The sequence below is a fragment of the Phyllobates terribilis genome, unplaced genomic scaffold, assembly GCF_046119375.1.
Source record: "Phyllobates terribilis strain yellow unplaced genomic scaffold, ASM4611937v1 Scaffold_5__5_contigs__length_657084704, whole genome shotgun sequence".
Lineage (NCBI taxonomy): Eukaryota > Metazoa > Chordata > Amphibia > Anura > Dendrobatidae > Phyllobates > Phyllobates terribilis.
The window spans coordinates 114,670,506-114,676,891 of NW_027362765.1; the positions used below are offsets into that span (position 1 = coordinate 114,670,506).

The 6,386-nt window shown below is 50.7% G+C and overlaps 1 protein-coding gene across 4 annotated transcripts in view; it reads left to right on the top strand.

Moving 5' to 3' along the window:
- The window catches only part of RTF2 (replication termination factor 2), a 54,092-nt gene that overhangs the window by 21,654 nt on the left and 26,052 nt on the right, over nucleotides 1–6,386 (top strand). The gene's annotated exons all lie outside the window — the stretch shown is intronic.

Below are 6,386 nucleotides of genomic sequence, written 5' to 3' on the forward strand. Positions count from 1 at the left end.
CGCTGTACCGGGTCAATTAAAGCACACCAGCCACGTTTTCCAGTATTTCACAATCCAGCAGTTTATTAAACTTCACTACTGCTTATCAACTCAGTGGCTCGCCGACATACACATATAATGTGCAGGAGCCTTTCAAGTGGCAGACAGGCCCACTTGGCTCCAGTTACCGCCTCCAGCAAAGTCACTTACAGCAACGTCCATATAATGCAGTGTTTTACCTTTTCCGGGTTTTAGCTGCTACAGTCAGATTTGTTCTGCCACCACTGGCTTTACGGCATCCCAGATGGGGGTCTCCAGCCCTCGTTCCTTCAAAGGCTACTGGTATGTTGTCTCACCTAACATCCAGCTTTGCCTTCCAGGACTCTTGCCTTCCAAGCCTCTGGCCCTCCAAGGCTACTGGTATCACTTACACCTAAGGATCCAGCCTCTGCCTTTTTCAGGCTTCACCCGGCTTCACTAGGCCTTTCCAGGCTAACGGTGTCCCACTCGGGAACAGGCTTCACGCCTTTAACACCTGTTTCAAAACTACCAGGGTTTATATATCTTCCAGTGCACACAGGACCTGTGCTGATGTCACAGTCATGTGATCAGTCACCTGAGGGGGAGGTACATGGTCAGCCAAAACACATTCTGGACCATTACAGTAATGCCACAAGCCGCTGCATTACATATTCCCCCCCCCCCCCCTCTGTTCAAACTTGTGGGGTTGAACACATAATATACACAATCACATTATAACCCCCAGTTCACACAGAGACCATGTACTTGACAATTGCTCTGCTCAGCCCCTGGAACATTAGTCGACGACATTAGCCCATTCCTTAGGGACCTACCATCTGTCATTGTCACTGACTTCGTCAGGTCACATTTCCGGGTCGTAACCTTGTCAGACCTCCCCCGCTCCCAGCGGTCATTCTTAACCTTGTTGGACCTCTCCCCCTCCCAGCGGTCAATACAGCAGTGTGACTCGCATGCCCTGGTATCTAAGGTCCGGTTCGACTCCGTACTGTCCCGTACTCTATTGGGTCGTTTGTATGGGCCTCTTAAACCTGAGTTACTGGAGATCTCACTACCTCTAAACCCACGCCCACTACTCTCAGGACATCTTGAAAGGTCTCTAAATTCTACTGTAGCCGTTCTGTTATTTAGGGGGCCCTTTCTCTGTCTGGTCTCACAATTTCTAGACGGCTGCCACCTTCTGTCGCTCAGGCGATGCTGCCTTTCCATTTGCAGTCTGGCGAGATTCAACTGTTCTACCTCTCGCAGGTAGGTCACTCGGTACTCCATCAGCATGCGTATATATGCAAGATTTTCTTCCTTTCCTACAGTGGAGAATGACACCATGCCGTCTTCATCTGGTATCCAGTCCTGACGATCACGTGGACTGCTTACTTTCATCACGCCAGACTTCTTTACCATCAACTGCATGGCTCGGCCATTTGTCCCAATAAGCTTTCTTACCAGAGCCTGAGGCACCCCGATGACCTCTTCATGCAGACTTTGAGCTTTTCTCATAAGCTCCAGTTGTCTAACGGCTTGTTCCGTCTTCAACCGGAGAAACCGCTTTGTGTGAATACATCGCCAGTGTATGTCACTTAGGATCGCCACCCTCTTCACTGTAACTTCGGTTGTGGACAGGACCTGCAGCTGTTTAGCTTCTGAGGTCGAGTACACCTTATAGGCTCCCACGGCCTTCTTAAACTCTTCATGCACGGACTCACTAGTGCATTCTTCTCTCAAATCCTTGGGTACATCTATGAGGCACTTGTACCGAGAGGTTTCTGTCTCACCAGTGGTCTCCAAACAATCATCTAGCTCAGGTTTCAGGGGCAACTGACTTTCAGCTTCTTCACCCTGTATGCTTCCCCTGAGCTGACTCACAGCTACAAATTCAAGAATTTTCATCTTCACCACTTCCATCTCATACTTATCTTCCGTTAACACACTCTTAGCTCTCCTCAGGTCCACCTTCTCATGGTATAAAGGAGTAAGTGCAACCTTTTTTCCCTTTTCCTTCTCCAAGGAGGCCTCGTTCACTGAGTGATACTTTGCCAGGCGACCTTTGAGCTCGAAAACTTCTTCCTCTAGCTCAGCTACTCACCTCTCAGCAGCCCATCTCTGAAGCTCTTCCTGCTTCAACTGCTCCTTTAACAGTAGAGTTCTCTCAGACCTCTGTCTCCAATGCTCCCACTCAGCTCTCAGCCAGTCTCTCAAGCTTCTCTTGCTTCAAATGGGCTTGTAGCGACTCCTTGAGCTCCTTGATCTCAGCTCCTACATCCACCGAATCATCCGAGCTCGTATTATTCGAGTAGTTATTTTTTTCATACCTCCCATCTCCAGTGGCCAACTCCTGGCCCTGGTCTAGGGCTTCTCCGATAGACTTCTCCATCTTTTTCCGCTCAGCTTCCATCTTGCTGATTCTTTCCTTAAGGCACGTTTCTGCCCTCTGGAGATTATCACAGAACGTCTGCAGCTCCTTCACCTGAGCTTCCAGACCTAGGGTCTTTCTGCGGAGATCATCATTTTCATCATGGGTGTCCTGCAGAGTGGTCTCAACCACTTGGAGCATCAGCTCTGCATCCGCCTTATCATCCTCTAGTTTTTCTTTAACCCTGAGGAGATCCTCATAGTCTGTCTTAATTTGTTGCACTTCCCCACTGCGTTCACCATATTCCTTCTTGGATTCACACAGCTCCCGGTTGAACTGTTCGCGCAGTCGTTCTAGGTTTTGTTCACGCCCAGAAACTTCATCCTGCAGCGCCTCCTTCTCAAGCTACAACTGCAAAACCTCCTCCTTGGTTTTGCGGCGGTCCTCCTTAATTTCCTGGAACATTTCCTTCCATTGGTTAATTTCCTCGTTGCTTCCCTCCAGGTCTCGCTGTAAGTTCCTCACAACCTGGTATATTTTCTGCCGTTCAGACTCCAGGCTCTGCTGGTCTGGGGACCCGTTCTCCAGGTTTTCCCATAGTTGCTGCACATCATTCTGACACTGCTGCCTGATAGGCTCCAGCTCTTGGTCATGACTGGCCACCTCCTCTTTCAGGGCTGTCAGATCCTTCTGTCTCAGTACTGTACCGGAGGTTGCTACTGGCAACGTCACCTCCTCTTCTGCCTCTAAAGGAGGATCCACACTTGAAACAAAGGCACACAGTACTACATTTTCTTTATTTTCACTTTCAGCAAAGACTACAGGAGCAACCTTTTTTCGCCGTCGACGACGAGAGGGGGACTTTTTCTCCTCGTCTAGCTCCTCCTGACTGAACTCTCCTTCTACTTTCATAGTGTCACCGTCAGCTACGGGGTCTGTATCACTCCCCATGGTTTTGTGGACTAACAGGTCAACCCCTTCTACTGGAGCTACCCTGTTATCAACTGTCAAATTGTCGTTTTTAGGCGGTACCAACCCACAACCAGTAACAAATTTTGGTTTTCTATACTCCACGCTCTTGTGAAAATCCGCCCCCTTTTGAGACCCCGCCCCCTTTTGGACACCCACACCTGTAGGGGGATTTTTACAAAAAAAATCAGCAATAGTCTTAGGACTCAGTTCACAACATCTCTTACCACCTCCCCGGGCACTCTGGGACAATACTGGCGCCCCCGGAGAGTTCACAGAATGGTCCACTGCCGCTATTCTATACGGTGCCCATAGCTCCTGCCGTTCCTGCACCATGTCCTGTAGACTTTTCTCAAATACCTGCTGCGGTTTTAACCGACATTTTAATCACTCAATAGCATCATTTTCTTTTGCTGCTCCGTTCACAGCCATCGCGGTATACACTAGACACTTCACCGCTTTCCCCGGAAAAATTTTCGTGGCCCCGCCGAGCCACAGCAAACCAGGTTTGAGTGCGAGGACAATTTTCGTAACCCCGCCGAGTTACAGCCAGATGCCTGTATCCACACTCGTCGTCCTCTGCCGTTTGCCCCTAGCAACCGGGCTGCCGTTTGCCCCTAGCAACCGGGCTGCCGTTTGCCCCTAGCAACCGGGCTGCCGTTTGCCCCTAGCAACCGGGCTGCCGTTTGCCCCTAGCAACCGGGCTGCCGTTTGCCCCTAGCAACCGGGCTGCCGTTTGCCCCTAGCAACCGGGCTGCCGTTTGCCCCTAGCAACCGGGCTGCCGTTTGCCCCTAGCAACCGGGCTGCCGTTTGCCCCTAGCAACCGGGCTGCCGTTTGCCCCTAGCAACCGGGCTGCCGTTTGCCCCTAGCAACCGGGCTGCCGTTTGCCCCTAGCAACCGGGCTGCCGTTTGCCCCTAGCAACCGGGCTGCCGTTTGCCCGCATTCTCCAACCACATGTAAGGCAGCCCTAGTCATCATGCTGGGGGACACTCGCTGCATCGGGTCAATTAAAGCACACCAGCCACGTTTTCCAGTATTTCACAATCCAGCAGTTTATTAAACTTCACTACTGCTGATCACCGAGTCCAACTCAGTGGCTCGCCGACATACACATATAATGTCCAGGAGCCTTTCAAGTGGCAGACAGGCCCACTTGGCTCCAGTTACCGCCTCCAGCAAAGTCACTTACAGCAACGTCCATATAATGCAGTGTTTTACCTTTGCCGGGTTTTAGCTGCTTCAGTCAAATTTGTTCTGCCACTACTGTGGCTTTACGGCTTCCCAGATGGGGGTCTCCAGCCCTCGTTCCTTCAAAGGCTACTGGTATGTTGTCTCACCGAACATCCAGCTTTGCCTTCCAGGACTCTTGCTTTCCAAGCCTCTGGCCCTCCAAGGCTACTGGTATCACTTACACCTAAGGATCCAGCCTCTGCCTTTCAGGCTTCACTAGGCCTCACTAGGCCTCTCCAGGCTAACTGTATCCCACACGGGAACAGGCCTCACACCTTACACACCTGTTTCAAACCTACCAGGGTTTACATCTCTTCCAATGCACACAGGACCTGGGCTGATGTCAGTCATGTGATCAGACCTTCTGTGTGCACAGGCCTGTGCTGATGTCAGTCATGTGATCAGTCACCTGAGGGGGAGGTACATGGTCAGCCAAAACACATCCTGGACCATTACAGTAATGCCACAAGCCGCTGCATTACAGAGGGAGTCTGAGTTGGTGACATGGAAATTAAGGAGTCGGAGGTTTGGCTTATCGACTCCACAGCCCTGGTGATAACGAAACTCCATACATCCCTTCCCTAATCTACAATCCACAGCCTGTCCTCTCTGTGCATCCCTGCCCTAATCTACAATCCACAGTCTGTTCTCTCTGTGCATCCCTGCCCTAATCTGCAATCCACAGCCTGTCCTCTCCATGCATCCCTGCCCTAATCTACAATCCACAGCCTGCCCCCTCTATACATCCGTACCCTAATCTACAGTCCACAGCCTGCCCCCTTCATACATCCCTGCCCTAATCTACAATCCACAGCCTGTCCTCTCCATGCATCCCTGCCCTAATCTACAATCCACAGTCTGTCCTCTCCATGCATCCCTGCCTTAATCTACAGTCCACAGCCTGCCCCCTTCATACATCCCTGCCCTAATCTACAATACACAGCCTGTCCTCTCCATGCATCCCTGCCCTAATCTACAGTCCACAGCCTGCCCCCTTCATACATCCCTGCCCTAATCTACAATCCACAGCCTGTCCTCTCCATGCATCTGTGTGTGTACTCATGCTGTATATAGGGGACTGTGTGTGTACTCATGCTCTTTATAGGGGGCTGTGTGTGTGTGTGCTCATGCTGTATATAGGGGACTGTGTGTGTACTCATGCTGTATATAGGGGACTGTGTATGTACTCATGCTGTATATAGGGGACTGTGTGTGTACTCATGCTGTATATAGGGGACTGTGTATGTACTCATGCTGTATATAGGGGACTGTGTATGTACTCATGCTGTATATAGGGGACTGTGTGTGTACTCATGCTCTTTATAGGGGGCTGTGTGTGTGCTCATGCTGTATATAGGGGACTGTGTGTACTCATGCTGTATATAGGGGGCTGTGTGTGTACTCATGCTGTATATAGGGGGCTGTGTGTGCGCTCATGCTGTATATAGGGGCTGTGTGTGCGCTCATGCTGTATATAGGGGACTGTGTGTGTACTCATGCTGTCTATAGGGGACTGTGTGTGTACTCATGCTGTATATAGGGGACTGTGTGTGTACTCATGCTGTATATAGGGGACTGTGTGTGTACTCATGCTGTATATAGGGGACTGTGTGTGTACTCATGCTGTGTGTGTGCTCATGCTGTATATAGGGGACTGTGTGTGTACTCATGCTGTATATAGGGGACTGTGTGTGTACTCATGCTGTGTGTGTGCTCATGCTGTATATAGGGGGCTGTGTGTGCGCTCATGCTGTATATAGGGGACTGTGTGTGTACTCATGCTGTCTATAGGGGACTGTGTGTGTACTCATGCTGT